General features: G+C 37.2%; 1 pseudogene; it reads left to right on the plus strand.

Annotated features, from left to right (window-relative positions):
- The first annotated feature begins 337 nt into the window (after nt 1-337).
- On the plus strand, nt 338-27894 carry LOC144664244 (transmembrane protease serine 9-like; annotated as a pseudogene).
- The last annotated feature ends 46 nt before the right edge of the window (nt 27895-27940 follow it).

Below are 27940 nucleotides of genomic sequence, written 5' to 3' on the forward strand. Positions count from 1 at the left end.
AAAATAAAATAAAATTCGCAAAAAATGAACTTCTTTATAATTGAAAAGTATGCTGATAAATTCCTCCCTTTTTATTTACAAAACCTGGCATAACTGGCTTACAAAACGATCAAGAAGTCAGTTAGTACACATTTTGCGCATCTAATTCGTATTTATTGTACCTTTCATCCATGCTACAGCTCAATGCGGACAGCGTCCAGGGACCAGAATAATAGGGGGCTCAACAGCAACCCCTAATTCATGGCCTTGGCAACTGTCATTGAGAATGTTTGGCGGGCACACATGTGGGGCGTCCCTGATCAACTCCAGGTGGGCCATTACGGCAGCGCACTGCGTAATGAGAAGCGATGATCCACATATGTACACTCTTGTAGCGGGTAAGTAGAATTCTTTTATCTCTAACACTTCAGAAAAAAAAGGTTCGCGAGCATAATTCTTGATTCCTTGGTATTGTACTTCTAATCCTTGCAGTAACTGTATAAAATTTTACCTTTTAAATGACGCCTTTTAGTGTTTTACACGCAATTTTAAAATGAATACCTTGCGTTAACATCGTTTATTTCGCACTTTCGTTCCCTGCAAAGACAGGGGAATGCTGAAACGGTTTAGAATTTCATGGCTTTTTTTTTCATCTCAAATGTTGCGTTCTAATATAAGATAAGATAACGTAAAATATTATTGTACACTCCTAAAAAGGTTTTTCAGTGAACAATACAATACATGAAGTGGAATAAAATGTAAAATTTAAAATATGTACACTAGTTATATATTAATAAAAAATAAAAAGAAATAGAAAGAAAAATGAAAGGAATAAGAAAAAAAAATGATTCCAAGACTAGCTGAGAAGCTTTGTCTTCAGCTTTGTCTTTAGCTTTGTCTTTAGCGTGCCAGTCGCCGCCAGATAAGTGATACAAGTGATTCGGCCTTCTATTATTGACATTCAGGGTAAATTACCTGGTAAGCCACGGGAGTTGCGTTAATTTAAAAATATCCGTTAATTTAAAAATGTCTGTTGCGTTAGTTTAAAAATGTCTGTGTACTCGAGGAGTTCCCACGTGTGTAGGGGGAGGGGAGGGGGGGGGGGGGGGTATCCAAAATGCCACTTTTCTGATAATTGAAATGGACTAAATGTATTGGCCTTAACATTTCAGTAAAAAAAAAAACTTTCCCATGAGGTGTACATGGAGCTTGCATTGCTGGAATAATTGCACAATAATGTTTTAATCTTTTTCTAAGTTTCTACTCTTGAAAGAGTATGTGCTATATAAACAAGGTTGGGAAAGGAAGGAAGGGTAAACTAAGACTCCACCTGTATTTTTGCAGAGTGGTGAGTCCTGTCTGAGTAAAATAGTTTTGACCTTTTACCTAATTTCACGTTACTCGCAGGAGCACATGGTATCGAAGGAGATGGAGAAGTGTATCGCATTAACAAGATCATCATGCATAAAGAGTTCTGCATTTCGCACTTGAAGAATGACATCGCTCTCTTGAGGCTCGACATACCTGTAAAACTCAACAGCAAAGTGGGGACCATTTGTTTCCCCGAATCCGGATCACGTGTCTCACCAGGAACAAAATGCTGGATTTCAGGTTTGAATTATTTGTTCACTCATTGTAAAACAATCTTATCAACTTCACAGATATTTCATGCTAGGTAGGCGCTTGATACGCGGTTTGCTGACGACTTCACTTTTCGATTAATATTATTCACTTAATGCATGTTTCCGAGAGAAACAGTCAATTTTATTTCCCGGGAATCTCAATGACAATCATTCTCAAACATTGAGAATCGTGGGAAACAAAAATAACTGGTTTCCCAAGGGGTCAGTTATTAAGTGCTCTGTCATAAAGCACGACAAAGACTTAGAAACAGGTGCTGGTTGGCCAATATTCGCGGGAAACAATTTAATGTTACCCTCTGAAATAATCGATTTTGCAGTGTTACCCGCTTAGAATCTTTTGGCGGGAAATGGTCTTTAGTTTTAGATGTCATGTGCCCTTGAATTAGCCAATAAGAGGGCGCCCTTTTGTGGAAAAATTCTAGCTACAAAACAAAATGCTCTTAACAAATGTTTCCGGGGGGACAGTTAATTATTAATCTTGTTTCCCAATGATCTTAATGATTACTAAGGTAAAGCCAAGGGTAACGTTTATTTTCGAAGGATAGAAAACCTGGTTTCCGAGGGACAGTCATTAAGTGTTTTCTTGCACAGCTCGACGAAAACTTTTAAAAAAATGACGCTCGTAGGTCAATATTGCAATGTTACCCTCTGACATCATAGATGTTGCAATGTTTCCCGCTTAGAGACTTTTGGCGGAAAGCAGTTTCTATTGTGCGGTGTCATGTTAGCTAATAACAGCGCGCGCTGTTGGGGATACCTTTCTAGCTATATAAAAACGACTTATATTGAAAAAAAAAAGTGATACGATTCTTCATTTTACACCTTTCGGAGGGTGGGGAACAGAGAAATTTAACTTTTGGGGAACAGCCAAACCGCCTAAATTCCTTCAACAAGCCAATGTTCCCATTGTGGACTTCAAAACGTGCGCGGAAAAATCCGGTGACCTTGTGCACGACGACACAATGGTTTGCATAGGTGGACAAGGAAAAGGGGCCTGCCATGGAGATAGGTACTGGAACAAAGTTTTCTGTGAATAATTCTTGTAACGATATGTTTCTTTGTTGACATACAGTATCTATTAGATTAAGCGCCCTGGGCGCTATTGAATGTTTTGGACCTTTAGAGTGGGCGTCTATTTGAGGTGGGCGCGTATATGAGGCAGGGCGCTTATCACATTTTTCACCATTTCACTAGAAGTAAGTATATTTTGCAACAAAATATCAAACGCCTTGTCAAAAATGCAGCTCACGATTATCAATATGTATTTAGTGTATCAATTGACTAAGGTACAAGCTCCAGCTGAATATGTAAAGAAAGCGCCCACCGCGTTGTTGTTTCGCAGAGAACGGTCATGGAATGTATTCTATTATTCGGCGCATTAAATACTTTTGTTTGGTGACATTCTAGTTTGCATTTTCCTCGTAGTTTACGTAAGCTTCCTATTACCTAAACAGAATAGCACTACTAGGAGAAATTTAATTAAATGGTTTTAATTTTTCCCCTGTGAACACCGAGCCTGCTTTTTGGTAAATTATTTTTAGTACGCACCACAACGTACTACCACTACCTATTTCTAGAACGAATTAAACATTTTCAGACTTATGAAGTTTATTTTTTTGTCTAATTTTCTGAGGCTATTTTTTACCCTGAATCTTATAGTGGAGGTCCTCTAGTTTGCGAGGAAGGAGGACGATGGGTTCTCCGTGGTGTAACATCTTGGGGACAGGAGAAATGTAAAACTGATCACTACTCCATTTACGCTCGTGTCAGCAACTATATCGACTGGATTGATATGCAAATTGCAGGTACGTGACTTTCCTTTATACCTGTTGGTCAGGGACAAAATAACGAAAAGTCTTTCAACTTTTGGTGTAAATTATGATAGCATTATGTGGGTGCACTCAGTTATCAACGCCTACCTTCGACTAGGAAAAGAAATACATATATTAATTTTATTATCCAAGGTGTGGATAAACGTAATGAATGTTTTAAGCGGTTTTCTTTCACGTTTTAGGCCTGTCTTAGTCTGTCCTATCGCCCTGTAGCAAAACTATCCTTTAACAATTCCATAACCAGTATAGTACATAAGTGGATTTCCAATTATTATCAATGATTTAATGCAATTTTGTTTTGTCCCTATAATTGAAAGTTTAACACTTTGAGGTGCAAGACGGGAGTTGGATGATGTGATGCGTTCCCTAGCCCCCACCCCCACCCCCTTTCCTAGATTTTTTTAAATTTGAATTTGAAATGAAGAATTATTTTATGGTGATGGTATTTTTAGTAGCTATCCATTCACTGCCCATGGAAATATTAACACTTCAACTATGTATCTATGGTTTACAATGTTTCTTTGGTAGCGTTTTAATTATTTGCTGGTGTGGATAAAAGTTGCAATTTTTTTTTAAAAAATGCCTTTTCTTCTTTTCTGAAAATAAAATAGAAACATTCTTTTTTTTACACTTAGTTGGTATTTTGGCGCCATTTTGTTTATCATCGATTTTCGTTATTATCTGACTTCTAAAGAAAAAGGTAAATCCTGAAAAGTGGATCCAAGATTGCAAGCTTAATGACGTAAAACTAAAAGCTATCTACTCAACACACAGTTATTTCTTTGAGCATCTATAATCTTCCAGGGAGGGACTGAGGAAAAGGCGGTGGGGTAGGGGTTTATGGAACCCTCAGCCCATTCCTTGTGCATGGTTTGTGTATAAATGTTATGCTTGTACGTCCAGGGGCTACAGTGGAACCTCGATATAACGAATGGCCAAGGGACTGGCAAAATATGTTCGCTATAACGAGGTTTCGTTATATCGAGGTTCTTTTCCATATATGTTACTATTACTGGGGCGAAGAATATTGTTCGTTATATCGAGGACTTCGCTGTATAGAGGTTCGTTAAATCGAGGTTCCACTGTAATGGGTTAGTAATTTGTTGAAGTTTTGTCAATTTTGCATTATTATACTAGTGGTTTTGCCGTCAAAAGGTTAGCTACAGAGTTTTATGATTCAGCCACAGTAAAGCCACGCCAGCTAAATACAGTAGTTCTTGTAAATGTTTGGTGGTGTTAAAGAGATCCCACTCCCGGTTTTGTGTCTCTTTTTAAAGTCTCGTCATGTTATAAGAATGCTCAAATGTTTTAGATTTCTCAGTTTGAAAAAGAAGCCACTTACTCAAACGAAATTAGCTCAAGGTAACTGACCGTATAAACCCCGACTAACTATTTTGCCTTTTTCTTTCTTTTCAAGATGCGGGTGATGGAGATTATGGCAAAGGTAAAGTAAAGCTGTTGTTGTTCTAACTGTTTACATTCTAAACCACCAAATATTTATTTACTAATATTTATCCATTAATGCCATAAAAAGCATGTACAATTACTCATGATGCGGTTGTCATGAAAATAATCAGTGAACGAGGTATTCAAATTTAAACTCCAAATGTTGAGTACAATGGTAAATTTGCTGGATGTTGTTGTTGTTCTGTTGTTGTTGTTTTATTTTGTTAACACGAAAAACGGTGTTGATACTTTGATGAAAATCTAAGTTACTAAGAAAAAAAAAACATATTAACATGATTGCATAACTTGTAATAATTTCGGCTGGGCATAATGTAATTTATTTTTAGGCAGTATATGGGAATCTTTGTTCGCAATATTTGCGTCATTAGCATATAAGGGTTTCACTCTCTGATCGAGCGACAAAATTCTGTCTCGGAATTGTTAGTCTGATAGTGGCGCTTACAAATTCGATGTTCTTAAAACGGACATTTCTGCTAGACAACTATAAGACGATATTTTCTTGTCCCTTATTCCTAAATGAATTCGAAGATTTGAATATTACTGAAAAATAACATTCATTCCAGCAAGGATGAAAACGAACACGGTCAATTTGAAAAGGTTGAATAAACGGATGAACGGCTGCTTATTATTGAGCCAATTTGAAAAGGTTGAATAAACGGATGAACGGCTGCTTATTATTGAGTCATATATAAATTTATTTTTTGACTTTTATCACGTCGCAGAAATCTTGAACTCGTAACCTTACTGTTAATTTACTTCGTCGTATTTCAGAATGCAAGGATGAGGCAGATGCCAGTGTATGCTACTACGCTTTGAGCTTTTGTTGGGTTCCTAAAGTGTACACACAATGCCAAAAGTCCTGTGGTTATTGTGCCTGTAAGTATTAAAAAACTAAAGAAAAAAAAAATGTCTAATTTGTTGTTGTGGCTGCTTTGACTTTTTTTGTCGTTGGTACGAATTTACAAATGATAATCGAACCTAAAATATAAAACATATTATCTTAAAGAATGATTTGCAGTATATAACTAGAAGTCTAATTGTTTTACTATAAAAATCTAAAAGACTAAAGTCCGAAACCTGATTTTTTTGTCAAGCAAAAAAAGGTCAAGAGCCCAGCAAAAAGAAAACAAGTGGAGAGCTAAATGGACTTGCGGATTTCTAAAAGAACACGGCTGAGTTTCTATACAGCGTATTTACTGACGTAACCAGTTTTCACAAAGGAAAAGACTTCCAATCCCACAGAATAGCCGATTCCCTCTATAGCGCGCGCCTGCAGGGAATCACGGTAGTTGTATTCATCAAACCACGCGCGAGACTCAGCAATGTGCATCGTTGCTGAGTCTCGCGTATGGTTTGATGAATACAACTACCGTGATTCCCTGCAGGCGCGCGCATAGAGGGAATCGGCATTGGCTCGGCCACCAACATGGTCGCCGTTTCATTGTTTTGGAAAACCTGAATATGGCCACCGTGACGTCATGTCAATACACTCTGTTTGTCAATAATAATACAAATTTTAATGGTTTTAAAACTAAAATTACGTTTATTTACTTTTAATTTTGTCTATTTTTTGTTTTAGGAAAACGTCGGCTTCACGATTTAAACTTGGTGAACGCCGAATACCTCAGTAGCGAAATGATCGTTTTGTTGTGCGATCGCTATTTTAACTCGTGGACAAACATTTTCGAGTCTTGTTGAAAAATAAACTTGATATGGGAAAAAGCTGTGGCTGTGTCTTTGTCATTATTATATTGGGAAAAATAATGTAAAATGCTATACGGAGAAAAAATGCAGGTTAAAATAAGGCAATAAAGACCAGATACCGTATTTATTCGATTAAACGCCGCCGCATTATGATGTGGCGTTTATTCCAATAATAGAGTCAAAAAGCAAATGCAGTAGTAATCAAGTTTGAGCAAGCCTCAAAATAAATATTTTTCCTGATTGAATCAATGTTTTAATATATTGGAAATGCTTTTTCAGACAAGCACTAAAACATTTTTCTGTTTTTTTTTTTTTTTTTTTTAATTCAATATTTAGTTACCATACTGTTGTAAGCAATAAATAAATTGAATTTTAAATAAACGCCGCCCTCGAATAAACGCCCTCGAATCACAAAAAACTTAATAAACGCCGTGGCGTTTAATCGAATAAATATGGTATGCTTATTTACTATGTTTTGGAACGCACTGGTCATTTTTGAACTCACTGCCGCTCGAGGGAGTTTACCCCCTGACGTTCTCTGTGCCTTACCGACTCATACATGTGGTCTAACAACGAGTTTTTGCCTCAGGTCGATATATATTGTTTCCGGTAGAAACGGATATTGGCTTCGGAAGCCCTATATTTTGATCATGCAATAACATTTTTTATATTTGAAAATCATGCCCCGTTCTAACCTGAATAGTTCTTGGTCCTACATACTTCTCTTTGAAAAGGAGATTGCAAATATATTATAATTTCCTCCCAATATTTCGTCAGGCACAGCCTGACCTTATCAGGGTATGAAAAAACTTTTAAAATAACAAAAAAATCACAAACAAACCAAAAAAAAATGTTACAATTTAAACGACTAAGACTAAAGATAATAAGATAACGATTAAAAAATAATCGGTGAAATAGGGTAAATGGAAAACGCGGTGCTGGGGTCTCGGGGTACAGGCTCACGGGTCTGAGGAAAACGCAGGGTGCCGGGCTACGGTTTTCCGGGGGTCTGTGGAAAACGCAGGTTGCCGGGGTCTGGGAAAAACGCGGGATCGCGGGGTGTGGAAAACGCGGGGTCGAGGGGTGTGGAAAACCAAAAAAATATATATAAAATAAAACAAAAATGTATATTTCTCGCTAAAAAGAAAAGCTTAATTTTTGTCGGTCAAAATGCATTACCTACTAACTAATTAAGGATCTTAATGAAACCTGTTTCCTTGTATCGAAGAGCCGACATATTTTGGTTTCCAAAAGAAATAATAAATGAGTAATTAGACTTTGTTTGCGGGAAATGATTTTCTGCCAAAAATGTATCTTCACTGATTGTTCGCGACTCCAAAATCACTACTCGTCACCGTTGTCCATATTTCTCACGGAAATATTAGCGCTGGTGCTGACTCAGTCCCCTTGTTTCATTCATAATTCGGTATGCATTTCCGTGGTTTTGGTAGTCAGAAAAAAGGGATTAGCAGAAAACGCGGGGCCGGGGTCCTTTCCACAGACCCCGTGACCCGTCCCCCCTGCACCCCGTACCCTGAAAGTTCGGCCCCGCGTTTCCACAAATCCATGGAATTAAAAACAATAGAAAACAAATTTAAATTATTATACAAGATAATGTACAGTGATTGTATATTGCATTATATAAAATGTCTCCTCTTTTGTACAGTTAAGCCCTTAGTCACTATGCTATTTTAATCAAATTAGAATAAAAAGAGATAAATGAAATATCTAAGAGAAAAAAAAGACAAATTAAAATACAATGTCACGCTCGCACCTTTATTTGTCCTAGACGGAATTAAACATATTAAGAACACAAACATGTTACTGATGCCTTGGCTTAATAGCTGAGTAAGCTGCCTGAAACTTCAATTAAGTGTAGTACACATTTCTAAGGTAATCTCAGATTGCATTAGTTCTCTTTCTAAATTCCTGTTCATCTTTGTTAATGCATTAGCAATAATGGTTTAGCAAGATAGGGCTTAAAAAAAATATTCGATTATTCTGGGCAAGCAATCATGACTTACCCACTGTAACACTAACAGCGTTACAGCAAATTTTTCTCAGATCTATTTACCGTATTTTTCGATAAGGCGCACAACCTTGAATAAGTGCCTACCCTGTAGGTAGAAAAAGATAACAAGCGCCCAGCGTTGAAATAGCGCCCACCCCAATCCCCCTAAAAAGAGGGCAAAAAGGAGTATTGCTTATTATTGGAATTGAGATTGAAATTGACAATTAAAGTAATACTAAAAGACTACCGCGAAGACCAAGATTTCTTAATATTTTACAGACAATGAACATCCAGCTTTGATATACGCACATTTTTGCGTTTTGTTATTATATATTATATATTATATATTCTTGCAAAACTGAACGTACTAATTGCTAAAAATGGTGAAAATTTAAAAGCGCCCAGCCTCGAATAAGCGCCCACTCTCAAGGTCCAAAAAGTTAATAAGCGCTCAGGGCGCTAAATCGAATAAATACGGTATTACATTGTGTAAATGATTTGAAACAATAATACATATTACTTAATGTAGTTAAAGTGTGCGTTGTGTATTCTTATGTGATGATACATAAAAGCTTCTGTCAACTTTCTTTTAAAGCAAATGAATTTTAAAACAATAGCAATCAATTGTTAATGATATTCGGGTAACTTTTTCTTTCATTCCCACGGGAACATATTTGTTATCAGCTCAGTAAATTATTTGTCATATTGTTTTGTCTCATAGAGTCGTTTCATTCAGTGGTTACTCAGCTTTTTGTATTCTTTTTGTCCCGACCTAACCTATAAACACTTTATAAGCAGATTGATAGCAGCTGATCAATGTGATTTCAACATATACGAGTCCCCTTCGGAGATTTTTCATTTTAGTTGTATTGTAGACTACCCTGCAACACCGAGGATGCATATCTTAATTGCATTTGTCTTCCTTGTACTGGTGCCAGTATTTTCTCAAGGTAAGCTCGACAAAGTTATTATTACAAATATATTTGCACGATGATTTTGGAAAACGACTTGCAGGCAAGCTTTTTTTCCCTCAAAAAAGATTTAAAGGAAGTCTGTATTTTAATTTCTTCCATGCAATCGGGTAATGAATATTATTTTAACGAAAAAGGTTTATTACAATGTCTTCTAATAGTTATTTTAATTAATTTTTCTTAGAAGTTAAGGTTACATTATGCGGATCACGTTTATGCGTTACTTGATCGCTTTTCAATTAATTTTGCTTATCTAAAAAAATCATGGGAATTGAAGCATCGAGCACTAGATAAGGCTTAGAAGAGAAAAAGGCTTGATTGATTACACTCTTTGTTTTAAAAAATATTTTTTTATAAGAAGATGATAAAGGCTCGTATTTCTAAAGAACACATTTTTGCTAATCGATGAATTATAAGTAAAAATAAAATTGCAACAAATAAACAAACTCTTTCTTTTCTTCATTTAAAAGTATGGTAATTTTATTCCTTTCTTTCTAACAGAACTGGCTAACAAAACGATAAAAATGTCAGACATATGATCGAAACATCGGCTATTTTTTCAGCGGGATAAAAACTAAGGTACTTGCAAAGTCTGTTAGTCTTCGGTAACTGAAAAAAAAAAAATCTTTATTTTATAAGAACATTGCTTTTTCCGACCCAGGCTGAATATTCTTATTTTTCTGCCGATTTTAGGCTGAAAATATTCTTATGTACATTCTTAGATAATAACGTTTGACATTTCCGTTTTAGGATGTATTGGGGTAATCAATTACAAGTGTTTTGGTGTCCAGTTCTGTATCGTGTTATATTGCGCACGTGTTCCACCGCTTTTGATTAATTTGCTCGCTCAATATGGCGAATTCAATTACGAGACCAAGCGCGTGACTAAGAATTAAGAAAAAAATCTGTTTATGGACAAACACTAAGCCACGAACAGCGGAAACAGCGGAAAGGATCATATCAAGAAGATAAATCCATCAAGTGGCAGGGAGGTGGAATTTTCCCGGGGCCTCGGATCCCTAGACTTTCCCCCAGACTTTCTCGGAGTAACAAAATTCACAGTTTTTCGCGGGGACAGTCGATAAGTACATATTGTCCACGTCTAATGCGTATATATTTTACATTAATCCTAATACAGCCCAATGTGGACAGCGTCATTCGGCCAGAATTATAGGGGGCTTAACAGCAATCCCCAATTCATGGCCTTGGCAACTGTCATTGAGAGCACCGATCAGCGGGCACAAATGTGGAGCGTCCCTGATTAACCCCAGATGGGCCATCACTGCGGCTCACTGCGTACCGCGAGGCGCTGATCCACATTTTTTCACTCTTGTAGCGGGTAAGTATAACTACTTTTTAAACCTTGTATGTTTATCTTAACAAACTTTGGAAAAAAAGCTCAGTTTGTGAAAAAAAAAAAATGATGCCTAAATATTGCACTGCGAACCTTACTGCGCATAATTTTACGCAGTGCGCGCACTGCAGAAAGTGACGGAAATTTAGTATAGCTCACACTTAGATGAATACCTTGAGTTAATCATTTTCCCAAGTTTAGTTATCACTTTATTCTTTCTTCTTTGAACTCGAGAACGCAACATCTTAGGAACAAATCGAATCAATGGCGCTTATGCGCTCTCGACAGTGAACGGTTCAAATGAATATGGTTCCGTAAGCTGGTATTAATATGAGAGGGTGAACAGGTTTGCGGATCGACGAGTTTGCCTTCAAATAATACAAGAAAAATTAGATGAGGTGAAAATGAAAAAAAAATGATAATCGATAGATAAGTGAATAGATCAAGTCTCGTGAAAACAATTAAATCTTTATCACTTATATTTTTTTCAAAACATGCTGACGGAACCGAAAAACGCAAACATGAAACAAAACTTTTTTGAAAAAAAATAGCAAAAAAACATCTATTGTCCGTTGCAGTGAAACTATACCACAATATTTTAAAGGAATGCAGATTCGGATTTCAACATTGACGAATTGACAGATTTGCCCAATAAATTGCACGAATCGGTGGATTTGCGTACCCCTATTCATCCTTATCTAATATTGTTAGAAACAACAAAACGTGTTGGTTCATCGACGGGCTTAAAACGTTGTATAATAAAGGAGATCAGTACCCTGGGCCTAGACCCGTCAAATTATGGAGTATACATACATGTAGTAGTGACTAATGAAATGGTCACGCATATTCTAAAATAGTTACAAATGATATAACTTTACTGACAGGAGCGCATAAAATTGACGGAGATGGAGAAGTGTATCGCATCAACAAGATCATCATGCATCCAGAGTATTGGAACTTTAAAAATGACATCGCTCTCTTGAGGCTCGGCACACCTGTAATACTCACCAGCAAAGTAGGAACCGTTTGTTTGCCTAAATCTGGGTCACGTGTCTCACCAGGAACAAGATGCTGGATTTCAGGTTTGAATGATTTTTTTTTTAATGAATGTCAAAAATCCTATAACAACTGTACATATATATCATGCTTGAATACGCATTGTTTATAATAATCATTTAAGTATTTATGGCTTATGCTGGCCTAGTGTTTTAATATATTTTTGCTCTTATTAAACTTATACAAAAACAAATTTCTTTCACTATCTGATACTGTTTTTGTTCTGGTTTTTTTTTTTCTCTCTAATTCCTTTTTCCTGTTCTCTTTTTATCCTTTTCTTTCTAAATTACTATGTATACATGCTTGTCAACAGTGTGATTAATTACTTATAATTTGCCTTATATAGTCAAAGCAAGCTCGTTTAGTTTATTTCTACTCTTGATAGTTTTTGCCTATTTTTTTTATTTTTTTTTTTATTATTCTATATTAATCCCTTTTTATATTTGGCAAAATGAAATGGTTGTTGTTGTTGCTTGGTGTATGATATACGGTTTCCTGATGCATTCACTCTTGAGCAACATCGACTATTTTTAAAGTGACGCAATTCTTTATTGTACACATTTTACAGGGTGGGGAACAGTGAAATTTAACTTCTTGGGAACAGCCAAACCGCCTATGTACCTTCAACAAGCTAATGTTCCCATTGTGGACTACAACACGTGCGCGAAAAAATCCGGTGACCTTGTGCACGGTGCTAAAATGGTTTGCACAGGTGGCGATGGAAAGGTGTCCTGCCATGGAGATAAGTAATGCAATATTTTTTTTTCTATGAATAATTCTCGTAACGTTTTTTTTTTTTTTCATGGCAACCACAGCAACTGTATTTACTTAGAGCAACTACGTCATTTTATAACTGCCTCTATAACTGTAACTGCAATTACAACTGTGTCTTAATGTAACTACAACTACATCCATAACCTTAAACTTCAAGTACAGCTGCATCTATAGCAGCAATTCATTTCCAAACTATAACTACAATTAGTAGAAACTCAGCTGTGTTCTATTGGAAATCCGCGAATCTGATTGGTTCTCCCACTGATTTCTATCGCCGATAGAAAACAGTCGCGCGCAAGAGTAGCTCTTTAAGCGGTAAATTTTCTAGATTTTTGTCTTTAAAGTGCAATGTAGGTTTTGGACTGCAATCCTTTAGAGCACTAAAACAATTAGACACTCGCCCCGTTTTCTATGAGCGATAGTCAACTCTGCTGCGCCTCGTTGACTATTTGCTCATAGAAAACTCGGGCTCGTAGTCTAATTGTTAATTGTCAGTCCATCTCAATATTATAGAGAGTGCAACATCTTCAATTGTACTGCATATAAATATGCACCTGCTTCTGCGTTTTAAGTTACAAACATATATAGCAAATTCGAGAAAGGTTGTTGGAAAAAAGCATAACAGTGTACGCTAGAAGACCGCCTAACGTGGTCTGGGTATTCACTAATTTTTTTGCATAGAGCGGTTTTCACTTGAGTGTCGAAAGTAATTCGTAATTGCTTTGGTTTTGCATTACTTCGCTTACTGATTGATTTTAAAATCTCGCGCCACTTTCTTAACCAATCAGAAGTGAAACCAAAACCAATCGTGACTCGCTCACATATGTTTTCCTGCTCTTCGCGTCGGCTACAAGTATTTACTTTGCCTTTTGATTGGTTTACTGGATTGTTTGTGTCTGTTTTGATTGGCCAAAATGATTGCTTTGGTTTTGGTTTTACGACATTAATTTGAAAACCGCTCTATTTGTCTCGTGAAAATGTTCAAGGTTGTATTTGATGCACGTGAATATGCTTTTTGGAGGTCAACTTTACTGTCGCAAGTCTTTGAGTTTTGAAAATTATTCTAAAATCCATCGTGGATTAAAGTAAATGTGTAACATTGTGTCGTCATCTAATCTGTATTCAGCGCGTGCACTGGCTTTCTACTTAAACCCATACCAACTTCCGTCTTGTCGCGTGCGATTTTGTGCCTTTTTTTCCCGTCAACCTTTCTAAAATTAGCTGTATATATAGGTTATTCACCAGCCGGAAGGTCCGTATTGGGAAAAACTGTGCCCTCGGTCTTGGAACCAAGACCTCGGGCACAGTTTTTCCCAATACGGACCGACCAAGGCTGGTGAATAACGTTTTTATTTTTTTCCTATTTTTAGTTTGTCTTTAAAAGAAACCGAAAAATATTGTGTCACAAAACCTTTGTTTTCGCGCGTCATTTCAACGTTGAGTCGATTGACGGATTGACCGAGCAAGATTGAAATTAATTCGGAATATAATCGCTTCGCTTAAATGAATCGTACTCACAAAAAGGTTCAACATATTAAATTTTCATTGAAGAGGTTCAATAATTATATAAAATAAATTGAAGTAGTAAATATAACATAACATAAAATAGAGCCAAAGCATTATTATTGACAAAACTTGACACATTTATATCGATTCAGCTTCCCCGATGAATGCTTTGAAAGGAACTCTGTTCGTTGGATGCCCGGGGGGGGGGGGGGGACTTCCTATAAATGGGCTAATGGGGATGTGCCGCTGGATGGGGTCGAATTTTCACGACTGAACTGACTATAATGGGGTCGCCATTTCAATCATTTTTTATAGGGTGACTAGAATGGCGTCACACTTTTCCGGGATTTTGAGAGTACGAAAATTCTGGCAAGTTGTAATTTATGAACGGAGGGGTTGGATGTTAATTTCTCTGACTTTAAAATACTATCTAACTGAAAGACAGTTTCGGTATAGCTATATACATGTGTATTTAACGAATTAATTAACTTTGCATTGATTCCCAGCAGAATTTCTATGCTATAAACAGTGCGAACGTGAAACTGAATGAAATGCGTGTTTGGGGAGTGGCCGATAAACGTCAGTTGTTACTCAAAATTGAAGTTAAAAACCGGTGCAGCTTACCGCAATGGCGTTAAAATGATTGCGAAATGTACGAACAACCACAAACTACGAAACTAGAACTCGACTTTGTCGATAAAGAAATGTTTACTCGCCTTTGGAAGAACTTCGAGGCCTTTAATTCCACTGCCATTTTGTCATTTCTCATTTACAACTACTGGTGAGCAGCGATTTCAATTTTACAGAGCAAATCTTTCATGTGTTCGTTCGTACAACGCTGCAAAATGATTTCGCACGGAAAACACACTCGGCGATTCATCTTGCAACGGATACCGCCCGCTGTGCGCGGGCCGGATTGGAAAATTCCACCCGCTCCCGGAACCAATCAGATCGCAGGATTTGTAGAATACCGCCCGCTCACGAACAAAGAAAAAAATAAATAAGCCTATGTTAAAGAGAGTAAATGAAATTATTACCTTAATGTAACATCACTACTCAGAAAAAAAAAAATAAATAGCTTTGCTTCGCTGTGAACACCTACTCTGCCTTTTGGTACATCATGTTTAATACGCACCACTACCTACCTTATTCTTATACAAATTAGAATTTTTAAGGCTTTTGTAATAATTTTTTGTCTAACTTTCTGATTTTTTTCCATCTTAACCTAATAGTGGAGGTCCTTTAGTATGCGAGGAAGAAGGTGGATGGGTTCTCCGTGGTGTAACATCTGGGGCAGACAAGAAATGCAAAACAGATCACTACTCCATTTACGCTCGAGTCAGCAACTATGTCGATTGGATTGATCATCAAATTGCAAGTACGTGATTTTCTTTGTGCCCTTGAGTATCGTAGAAGGGGGACGTGCAGTTGGTGGTCGTGATAGTTGGAGTTTGGTGGGGGCGGTGGGGGGGGGGGGGAATTTTGAAAAGAATATTTACTCTATGATGTTGGTACTTTCAGTAGCTATCCATTCAGTGCTCATGGAAATCTTAATAAGTTGACTGTATGTCTATGGCTTTTGAGATGTTGCTTTGGTAGCTTTTAATAACCCATGCCAGTGAGGTTTATAGTTGTAATTTTTGATAACAACTAAAAACAATGTACTCAATGCGAAGATATATTTTTTGTGCATACATAGAACTCAACTCTTAGGGAGCAAGAGGGGGTGGGGGAGGGGGAGGTCATAAAACACCTGTCCCCTTCCACGGTTGGGGTATGAATTTGCTTGTACGCTCAGGGACTGCTGGATTAGTAGTTTGACAACTCGTTGCAATGAGAATAATCAAAAATTGTGAGAGTTCTAATTTTGAACACGAACCTGTTAACTGAAACGACTTTAGCTAAAAGGTTGCTGACTATGTAAAACCCACCTAATTATTTTCCTTTGTTCTTTTTGTCAAGATGATGGAGGTTATGGCAGAGGTAAACTAAGGCTGTTGTTGGTGTTGGTGTTGTTCTAATTGTTTGCATTTTAATCTACCAAATATGTATTCATTAATATGTATCTATTAATGCTATGAAACATATTTACTTAGGGTGTGGTTTTCATAAAAATAATTGATCAGGTTAACAGTGAATGCGGTTACAGACTCGTTATGTCAAGTACAATGGTAATTTTTATGGTTGCTGTTGTTGTTGATTTATTTTGTCGACAAGAGATCAGTGTTGACACTATAATCCACATAAATAGTAAACCGTATTTATTCAATTAAACGCAGCAGTGTTTTTTTTTTTTGTAATTTTTAGCGTTTCGGATGCGGTGTTTATTCAAGGGTGGTGTTTATTTGAGGGCGGCTTTTATTTCAAAATTTTGAATTAATACGAAGGCAAAAGTCATTTACGTAATCCCGTTGGTATTTGTTCGTTGCAAGTTTTTCATTTACAAATATTTGTTATAATAAAGAAAAGACAACCCCCAAAAATAAAGCGGGCGGGGACGAAAAAACCTTTTTTTTTTTTTTGTTTCTTTTCTTTTTTTTTCTTTTCTTTTTTCTTTTTACTTGGCAAACAATGCTGTTAATTTTACCTTATTTCAGAATGCAAGGATGAGATAGATCCCAGAGAGTGCTACGGCTATTTGACGTTTTGTGGGTTTCCTCAAGTGTACTCCCAATGCCAAAAGACCTGTGGTTTCTGTGCCTGTAAGTATTAAATGCAAAACCCAAAGAAGAAAAGGTGCATTCTTCTCCCCATAGCCCTTTCGTTTCTCTTAGCCGGCTTGGCACGAGAAAACGGAGGGCTCTGGGGACATAGGATTTTTGAATTAATTCGAATTTTTTTGATTGGCTGTTTGGAACAAAGAATTCCTAAACGGAAGTCGAAAACGTAAAGACTCTCTCATACATTCTTTTGAAACGTCGTGACTGCATACATGAAGACCGGAAGTCCTAGAATCTAGGACTGGAAATCCTGTGTCCCCAGAGCCCTTTGTTTCCTCGTGCCAAGGCCCAGCCGGCTAAGAGAAACGAAAGGGCTATGGGGACGAGAATGGAAAAGGTGTTGTAAATCTCGTCCCCAGGACCCTTTTCCCTTCAGGGAGAAAGGTTTGGGCGCGGGGTGGGGCCGAGTTGCTGTTGTTGTTTGGACTTTTTTTTTTCTGGGAGGTTCGTGTTGACAATTGAGCATTGAATCTGAGGCATGAAAATATTAAAAAAAAATGAAAATAAAATAACTAGAAATGCAGTATAGTCATAGTAAGATACCAGACGACTATGAGGAAATGGGAGGTACTGAAGTTTCAGAGAACGTGAAACTGAAATAACTAATTGGCTAATTGACAAATACTCGCAAATGACGAACCCGAAATTTTCTATGAGCGAATAGTCTACGGAGCGCAGCTGAGTTGATCATCGCTCAAAGAAAACGAAGGCGAGTAGTCTAATTGTTGCACTATAAAAATCTTAAGAGCTAAAGTCCGAAACCTGATTTTTTTTTAGTCAAGCAAAAACGTCAGGAAGTCAGCGAATAAAAAACAATGGAAAAGGCGATTGAACTTGCGGATTTCCAATGGAAAACGGCTGAGTTTCTATAGAGCGTATTCACTCACGAAAACGGCATCTAAGCAAATTAATTGCAACAAAAATAAGCGATTACATAAGAATAGACTTTGCATCCCACAGATTTGGCTCGGTATCATTTGTCAATGATACAGTAGAACCCCGATAATTCGAACTCGGATAACTCGAAAACCCCACTAACTCGAACAATTTTTTGTTTCTCTTTAGAGTTCGAGTTACCGGAGTTTAACTGTAATACAAATTTTAATGATTTTATCATCAAAATTTAAATTACGTTTATTTACCTTTAATTATATCTATTTTTGTTTTAGGAAAACGTAAGCTTCACGATTTGAACTTGATGAACACCGTGTGCATCAGTAACGAAATGATCGAGCGCTATCTTAACTTGGAGACTGACATTTGCGAGTATTGTTGAAGAAATAAACTTGATATGAGAAAATGCTGTGGCTTGTGTCTTTGTCATTATTGAAAAATGTTACGTAAAATGTTTCCGAAAAAAAGGAATAAATAATGCAATAAAGACCAGATATGCTTATTCCATTTTTTTCCCTGCCTCTCGACGGAGTTTACCCGCCGTCTTATGCACTCCTGCACGTGATCTAATAAAGAACTCAAAAAAATTTCATTTCTTTTTTTTTTTTTTGCTTCAAGTAGATATATATTGTGTCCGGAAAATACACAAGACCCCACAAGCTGTAAGCTTTTATCCAAATCGTGTTTTTAAATAAAGGCAACTTAAAGGCAACTTACTTACAAATATTGGCATCTGACGCCCTAAATTTTGGTCAGGAAATAATATTTCGCTTTCTCGAAAGTATCATGCCCCGTTCTAACCTGAATAGTTCCTCATCTTACTGACCTCGGCTTACTTTAAAAAGGAGCGGGAAAAGGGAAAACGAGGAGTTGCATGCCCATGCTTTAGGCATTATAAAGAAAACTATTTTTCACACCTTAATTTACCCTTAAAATCAATGCCTCGAAATAAAACTAAACATACTAGATTTTCAACCAAACTTTGCCTAATTGTTGACTACCTTAAGGGGACTTAAATTTTGAAATAAAAAAAAAAGTGCACGGGGTGTCCTCATATTCGTTTAGGAGCAGGAAGTCCTTGTATATACCATATAATTCCTTAATAATTCTCTTGCGAGTACTGGAAAAGTACACAATTTCAGTGTTTTTTATTTCATTTTTTAAACATAGGAATTGGTCTGTTTTCGTTTTATAGAAAGAACTTGATCGCTACATGCAAATCTGAGAAAAAATGATAGGTCGCTATACACGTTTACGAGAAAGAAACGATTTATTTTTTATTGCAGACTAAGCTGCATAGAAAAAAAGCCGCCATTTTGTTTATGTGCGCGCTCTAATTACGCGTAAAATTCTCCGCAGTAAGGATGTGCGATGCAATACAGTCAATACAGGGCAATGACCATTAACAAGTGCAAAGCGGGAACATGTTGGTGAAATCTCGAAGGTTTGAAAGCTGTGTAAACTGTGTCTAAATTTAATTTGTTTTTGTGTACATTGCTAAGGTTGCCTCAGATTAATTCGTTGTCTTTTTCTTAATTCTTGTCCATCTTTGGTATTGTGCAAAAGTAATGCAAACGAATTTCGACGAATTTCCTTGCTTTTCGGAGCTTTTCGAAGAATACTGTAAACAAGGAAGCATTCGGTTTTTAAGCAAAATAAAATAGAAAGAAAGACCTAACAATTTTTCACAGCTGCGAAATATTTGTGTATTTTCAAAACTTTTCCTTTGATTAATTTATTACACGAGAAGAAATTAAAGAAGTAGTATCAGCAAGATTTAGTGCAATTTGAAAATTCCACGAAGGTGTTGGCATGAATTGTAAATCCACTCGTTAAGACCTGGCCTTACTAAATCCTACTTTACAAGTCCTGAAGATTGTTAAAACGTGGATTGGGTACAGACTGGTAAGTAAGAAGTTGCCCTAAAAATTAAAAACCCGACGTTTTCAAGTTTGATAGTTTTTCTTGGAAGAAAATTTCTTAAAAATCATTGATTGCGGTTTATTTACATCTTGGAGAATGATTTCATGCCTTTCTTTTGAGTGAGTCCATTCTCGTAATTCTAGAATATTTTACACGAAAACTTAGATGATTTCTCGCGACACTGTTCCTTTAAATATATGCTTTCGCGTACTTAAAAAAGTACATTATTAAGTGATGTTTATCAGTGTGCGTTGTATTGTATATTCCTGGTGTATAAGCCTGTTGGTTTCCTGGAGGTCTCCTCACCCTATCTACTATAGTTATTTTGATATTATTCATTTCAAAAGTGGCTAATAAATGATGATGATGATGATGATGATGATGATGATATTCTAATATGAAAATGCAAACAGCTTTCTATCAACTTTCTTTCCATTTATTCAATAAACAGTCGAAAATCATTTTAGTGACCTTCAAGGGATTCTTTCTTTCACTCTCTCAGTAACAGTAAAATACTTGATACAATGGATTTTTTTAATAAAGTCAAGTTAATGAGTAATTACACAGCTTTTGCACTCTATTTGGGATGGGCGGCAGCTGAACAATATGCCCGTGAAATATATAAATCCTCTTGAGTTGTTTTGAATTCAGTTGTATAGTAGACTAGACTGAAACACCAGAATGTATATCTTAGTTGCATTTGCCCTGTTTGTGCTTGGACCAGTCTTTTCTCAAGGTAAGGTTGATTGACTTAATATAAAATAATTATTCTCGATGTTTTTGCAGAATTAAGTGAATCTTCATTCGTCTCTATTTTTGAGTAGTTTGTCGTAGTAAACGTTTCAAAGGAGGCTGTTTTTACCGTTATTGGTAAAAAAGGACCATTTCTTCATTTTCCCGTTATCATTCGTTTCACTTTCTCTATGATATGACCGACCCCTATTTATGCTTCGTTTAATCCATTTTCAGTTTATTTTGCCTTTCTAAAAAAATCGAAAGCAAGTGCCATGTAGCAAGTGCTTTCAAGTGAAGCCTTGGACAAACAGTAAAAGCAAAGAGAACATATTAAGCACAAGGCACAAGTAAAAAAAAAAATAGAGTGTGAGAGAAAAAGAAGTACGTGTTTTTGAACAGCAATATAAATAATTTCGATAGAAATCTACACAAGTAGCCAAATCAATTTCAGTATGGTTTTAAATGTATGAGAACAACAACCAAAACATTTTCGTTATTAACATTTACGATCTTTACGATATCAAATGCATTATTATCATCTCTGTCACAGCCCAATGTGGACAGCGTCCAGGGGTCAGAATTGTAGGGGGCTCAACAGCAACCCCCAATTCATGGCCTTGGCAACTGTCATTGAGAGTGAGGAACGGGCACACGTGTGGAGCGTCCCTGATCAACCCGAGATGGGCCATAACTGCAGCTCACTGCGTAAGGAACAGCAATGATCCGCATGAGTACAGTCTTGTAGCCGGTAAGTATAATTATTTTGTGGAACTTCTTCGTCGTTAATTTAAATCAAAATAAACATTTGTGACAGCACACGTGTAAACGCGGCCTTCGTGAACTGCGGCTCATTATCTCTTTACTAATAACCAACTCTATTCCCTTGCTGGAAGTAGTTATCAGATTTCATGTAAACACGATTCAGTCCAGGGAGTTCAAACTGACCACTAAAAACTGGCCCTAAGAGTCATCCAAGAGTGCCACATTGAGAACATTAAACACAGTTCGAGATGAACGTTCTGATCGATGGCTTCGTACACACTAGCGTTTTATCTATAGACTGACTTAGAACGTAGCTTTCATTTGAACGGGTGTACATTTGTGCTTTATTTACACACTTGAAAGGTAAAGCGACCTTTTTCTGGATAATAACCGGTATAATATCCAGATGAAGTTGCCACTATATATGTATGTTTCAGAATGTCACATTTAGTGCGCTAGCCTGTAGTTAGCTAATTTAGTGCGCTAACCCTGGTCGGTGTCGTTTTGATATGTTCTTGGGCAGGACATTTAACACCTCAGGTATATAAATGGCTTCAGGCAAATTCAATACGATTGTCTAGCATCCCATCTAGGGAGGAGTAGAAATACTCCTAATCGCTTTATGCTACGGAAATCCATTAAGCTTAAAGGCAGGCATTACCTTATTCGTAGCGTTACTTGTAATAAATGTATTTGATAAAGTCTCATTCAAAAACCTTTAGGACCACACTTATTGACCCATTTGGTGTTTTTATACCATATTCTTATCGACAGGAGCGCACCATATCCATCGAGATGGAGTAGTATATCGCATCAACAAGATCATCATGCATGCGGGCTTTAGCATGTCACACCTCAGGGATGACATCGCCCTTTTGAGACTTGCCGTTCCAGTAAAACTCGATCGCAATGTGGGTACCGTCTGTTTCCCTAAATCTGGGTCACGTGTCTCGCCAGGAACAAGATGCTGGATTTCAGGTTTGAATAATTTCAATCATTATAAACTGTGACAAAAGTAGCATCATTTTCTTGGCGTGTTTTTATCAAGGTACGGATGCACACAACGTATTCGTGGATTTTTTATCGACCTTAGGAAAGTGACACCAGTTTCAATTTACTCTTAGGTTGGGGAACAGAAAGGTTCAACATCTGGGGAACAGCCAAGAAGCCTGAATTCCTTCAGCAAGCCAATGTTCCTGTTGTTGACTCCAAGACATGCACGCAAAAAGCCGGTAGCCGCGTCCACGATGCAACGATGGTTTGCATTGGAGGAAAAGGGCAAGGGGCTTGCCATGGCGATAGGTACTGAAAATTTTTTACCGTGAATGAATCTTGCATCAGTGGTTTAATCCCCTCTACTCGTAAAGCTATCCTTTTTTATTGTTGCTATTACTGCCGTTACCATTGGTCAATTTGTTTCTAACTGAATCATTTTATATTTTCTAATTAATATTGAAGTGGTGGTCCTCTAGTTTGCGAGGAAGGAGGGCGCTGGGTTCTGCGAGGTGTTGCATCTTGGGCTGGTCACAAGAAATGTCACACTGATAACTGATAACTACTCCATGTACGCTCGTGTCAGTAATTACATTAACTGGATTAATCAGCAAATTGCAAGTAGGTGATTTTCTTTATGTTCCAACATGCTGGTAACGATCGTCTCGTTATACAGTTTATACGCTACCCTTTAAATGAACACTGTCACGGGGATTTTGATGTTTTTCGATAAAAAAGTACTAATACCCGGGGGGGGGGGGGTACTCCCTATAATGACCTAAACGGGGAGGCTCCGCCCGAAAGGGGTACCTTTTTCAGGCTTCAGGTATATAAAAGTGTAGGGATTTCACGAGTTTAAGTATATGAAAGGGTATGGAAATCTGTCATTTGGCGGAAATCTGTCATTTGGCTATTTAAAAGGGACTTTAATTAAAATATTTCGAACAGACGCAATTTATGGCTGTATTGTTTTAATTATTAAGCGCTACACAAAAATGACAAGAAAACGTCCAATTTTAAGTCCAGCCATGTCTCTTAGGTATATGAAAGGGGTACAATTTCTGTCAAAAATGGTATATAAAAGGGTAAGGGGTTAGAACTTGGGGCGGAGCCTCCCCGTATAAAATATTGAGTATCCCCCCCGGGTACTAATATCGGCAAATAGGTATTCTTGTACGAGATGGGGATATAAAGTTAATTGTTTTTGAAGGAAGAAGGAAGCCATTATAATTTTTAGGTGTATTTCCATTCCACAAGGACAAAACTCGAAGGCTGATTTTTTCAAGTTGAGATCTTAAGTTCCTGATGGCATCTGTACAGCCCCCGAAATGATCCCGACCCCGAAATGATCCCCAACCCCGAACTGATCCCCAAATTGGCCCTGAAATAATCCCAACCCCGAAATGATTCCAAGAATTTTCACGCTAACCCCGAAATGATCCCCAAGTAATTTTTGGAATGGCGATCAAGCATAGGAATGTGGATTGCTCAATAATAAGGGTAACTGAAGCCATAAAGCAGAGTACAACTTAAAATAGGAAAAGACTTTAATAAGTGCTATAATAACTGAGTGCAATACGTGACCAAAAACAGTTAATTATTATTTTATGTTAAAAAATTGGTTTAGTTATTCTCAATAAGGAACCCAAAAAGGCAAGAACCTTTTTTAAAAAAATTGTGTTAATTGGATTGTTATGTTCATAGACATACTTTCAGTCGTGAGAATTGTTAATCAGTACTCTCGAACGCAGCAATTAAAAGTTATTCAGAGATAGTTAAAGTGGAATAAAGAAAGGTAATATTAAGTGCCCTTAAAATATTAATTTTCGTTTTAATTGAATTTTTTCTCTGTTGATATGTCGCAATCACATCATACTTGTTTTTGTGTTCTCTATGTAGCCACAGCGTCAAGCTTTATAAAGGCCCGTTTACACAGACGATTTTTGTTGCGCAACTCAATGCAATTTTTTCCGCACGGACGTTGCATCAAGTTTCGAACATGTTCAAAACTCCTGTGATATCAGGGCAATAAAATCGCCGCTAGTTTAATTTAATTTGCACGCTTGCAAACTCGCGGCGATTTTATGGCGATTTTTTTCGCCGCGATAGCGCAAGAGTTTCGGACCTGTTTCGAAACTTGATGCAACTTTGGCCAGCCAAAAAATGCACGAGTTACACAACAAAAATCACCCGTGTAAACGGGCCTTAAGAGAGGATGGCTAGCCTGCGTCGCAGACAACCTAAAACCCTGGATGCCCTGCGAATAATCATCCCAAGTGATACATCTAACACCGACCACAACCACAACCGAATGGCATTTCTAAGCCATGGCCATGAGGTTGAGGAACATTACCACAGCCTTCGATAAGAAAAGCGAATGCGCGCGTTGTTTATTGCATGAAGAACAAGTACGGTAATCCATAGTTGGATCCAATTCGTTGGATTAGGCTATGCTCTTCGGTGTTCTTGTTATAAATTTCATTATCTTAGAAAACTGTAAGCCGTTAATATTTTTAGCGATTGTTATGTTAGGAAGACATTTCCCGTAATTTACGTTTGATTGAGTAAAATTAGATTACTTGTAATGGTACCAAGAAAATATTTTACAATTTTCAGTTTCCCTTATTATTGAGCAGTCGGCACTTCTACAGTTAAAACGCCATTCCACAAATTACGTGGGGATCATTTCGGGGTCAGCGTGAAAATATTTGGGGATCAATTCGGGGTCGGGATCATTTCAGGGGCAATTTGTGGATCAGTTCGGGGTTGGGGATCATTTCGGGGTCGGGATCATTTCGGGGTCTGTACACATCACATGCCAATAATATCACTTGTTTATCGCTTCAGTACACTTGCATGGTGATTTTTAACAAAATTGGACCACTATTCGTAGTTTCCATATGTCTTTAGGCTCTTAAGTTTTTGAAGTAAAACTGGTGACAGTGTCCTTTTAACTTCACCTTGCTTCTTGGTGCCTCAAAATGACACATGTAGCAACTTTTATATGTTACAACAGAGAATGACCATAGCCATGCAAGCTAGCTAACCATGTATACGTTCAAAACTAAATGCGTGAATAACTTGACAAGATTTTTCCAATATCGTTTTACCAAGATTTGCCATAAAGTGTTAGTTATAGAATTTAACCATGCTGGTTACGTACTACGGCCAATAAAAGAGTAATGCATTTCTTGTGGTGTTTTAGAGCCCTATATACTTGTTTTGACACTCAAAGTTTCTTGCTATTATGAGAATATCAAACTGTTTTAGAATTTCGTAGTTTGAAAGAGAAATGAATGTTAGAATGTTACTCAACGACACTAACTAACAGTAGATACACGTATAAACACGCCTGTTATTTTATTTTTATTTCCATTTAAGATGCAGGTGATGGAGATTACGACGGAGGTAAGGTTTCTGCTGCTGTTGTAATCGTTCGTTCCTTAATCCACCAGATAGTGTTTGTAGGTCAGCCATATAACATTAAAAGTCCTTGCGTCATTCACAAATATTATTTATTTCACGCAGGAAAAATAATTGTTTTTATATAGCTTCGAGTAGCTTGTGAAGCAATCGTTCCCAGCTTCCGGTGAGGGATTATATCATTGCTTCTTACATGAAAGGGAGGTAACCTGGTGTCTAGTTTGATCTTCGTCACAGCATGGCCTATTTCATTCCTTCCTGCCTCCGCTCCCTTTCTTATATCTTACAGAACGTGAGGCGGGTTTCCCCCACCTTTGCTGGGATATTTCCTTGTTTGTTTTTCTAATGTCATCTTTAACTGATTGTTTTGAAATAAAACTGCCAAACCTGTGGCCAAAATATCCGAAATGGGATTGTTTGTTTTTGTCCCAGCAAACGGAGCTCAGGCAAAGCGGCACACATGTCTTATCAATATGTATGTTTTTCATTAATTAAAAAGGAGTAAGATATATACGTAAAACAACCATAAACGAATGGTATTAAACACAGTTTTTTACTGTGTTTAGTACAAAGGTAATTTTCCTGGATGTGGTAGTGTTTTTGTTTTTCATACATTGTTCACGAGAAGATTGCATCACAAATAAGCACACATATCTAAATGATAAAATGATTATAGCAAAATAAGAAAACAAACAAAAGACAACAACAAAAATACATAAGCAGATATTTCAACCAGGCATAATGTCAAGACGTGATGTTTACATGGATACTATTTGTAGCAGCAGGCTGGTGCAGGTGCTGTAATACTAGCCAGTGACGTAAGAGAGCAGTGTTAGAGTAGTTTTCACTTGAGTGACAAAAGTAATTTTCGTTTGCTTTGGTTTTGCAGTACTACGCGTAGTGATTGGTTCAAAAAACCCGCCAATTTCTCGACCAATCAGAAATCTAAACCAATTGTGAGTTTCCTCGCGCATTTTTTTGCGCGCCTTACTGACGACTACATGTAATTACTTCAAGTTTTGATTGGTTTACTTAAATTGAAGGTGTCCCTTGTGATTGGTCAGAGTAATTACTTTGGTTTTGGTTCTACGACACTCAACTGAAAACTGCTCTATATAAGGTTGAATTGCCCAAGCTATATCTCGTCATCAGATCAAACAGTTTAAACGCAGTTGTTTGCTTTATTGTGACTATCATATATAATTATATAATCGCTAAACAACCCAAAACTTAAGCAAATTACGGGCTTAGCTGATGATCTTACATTGGAAAAGCGCCTTGCTTAAAAGGTTATCAATTGTCTCATTTCAGTATGCAAGGATGAAGTAGATTCCAGAAAATGCTACAACAGTTGGATGTTTTGTTGGGATTCATCCGTATACTCAAAATGTCAAAAATCGTGTGGTTACTGTGCATGTAAGTAATGTTTGCTAAATCTGATTTTATTGTTTTAATATTTGTGAAAGGGAGGCGCGGTGGCCTAATGGTTAGCGCGCTCGACTCCGAGTAGAACGGCCCGGGTTCGAGTCCTGGCCGGGGCGCTGCGTTGTGTTCTTGTGCAAGACACTTTACTCTCACAGTGCCTCTCTCCACCCAGGTGTATAAATGGGTACCGGCGAATTTACTGCCGGGGGTAATGCCTGCGATGGACTAGCATCCCATCCAGGGGAGAGTAGCAATACTCTCAGTCGCTTAATGCTACGGAAACCGGGATAAGCTCCGGCTGTATGGGCCTCATGGCTCGGAGACAGACTTAACCTTTTTACCTTTTATATTTGTGAAAGGAGGTGTACTAATGTAGTAAGAACAGAGTATTGATAGGTTAAAGATTTTGTTTGTGGACAATATTATGAATTAACTATGCAAATTTATTGGAACAAAAAGAAGCGTTTGCCCAAGAAAAGACTTCAAATCTTACAGAATTGACTTAGGTACACCAACATGGCCGCCGTTTCATTGTTTTGGAACACTAATATGGCCACCGCGACGTCATGTGACACATGTATTATAGTTTCAAAATCAAAATTAAAATTACGCTTATTTACTTTTACTTTTGTTTATTTATTTATGTTTTTGTTTGTTTTGTTTTAGGAAAACAGTACATGGCCTTACGACTAAAACTTGATAAATACCGAGTGTATCAGTAACGAAATCACCTTTTTGTCGTGCGATCGCTATCTTAACTCGAAGAAT

Source organism: Oculina patagonica, chromosome 8 (assembly GCF_052425735.1).
Source record: "Oculina patagonica isolate OP01 chromosome 8, crgOcupat, whole genome shotgun sequence".
Lineage (NCBI taxonomy): Eukaryota > Metazoa > Cnidaria > Anthozoa > Scleractinia > Oculinidae > Oculina > Oculina patagonica.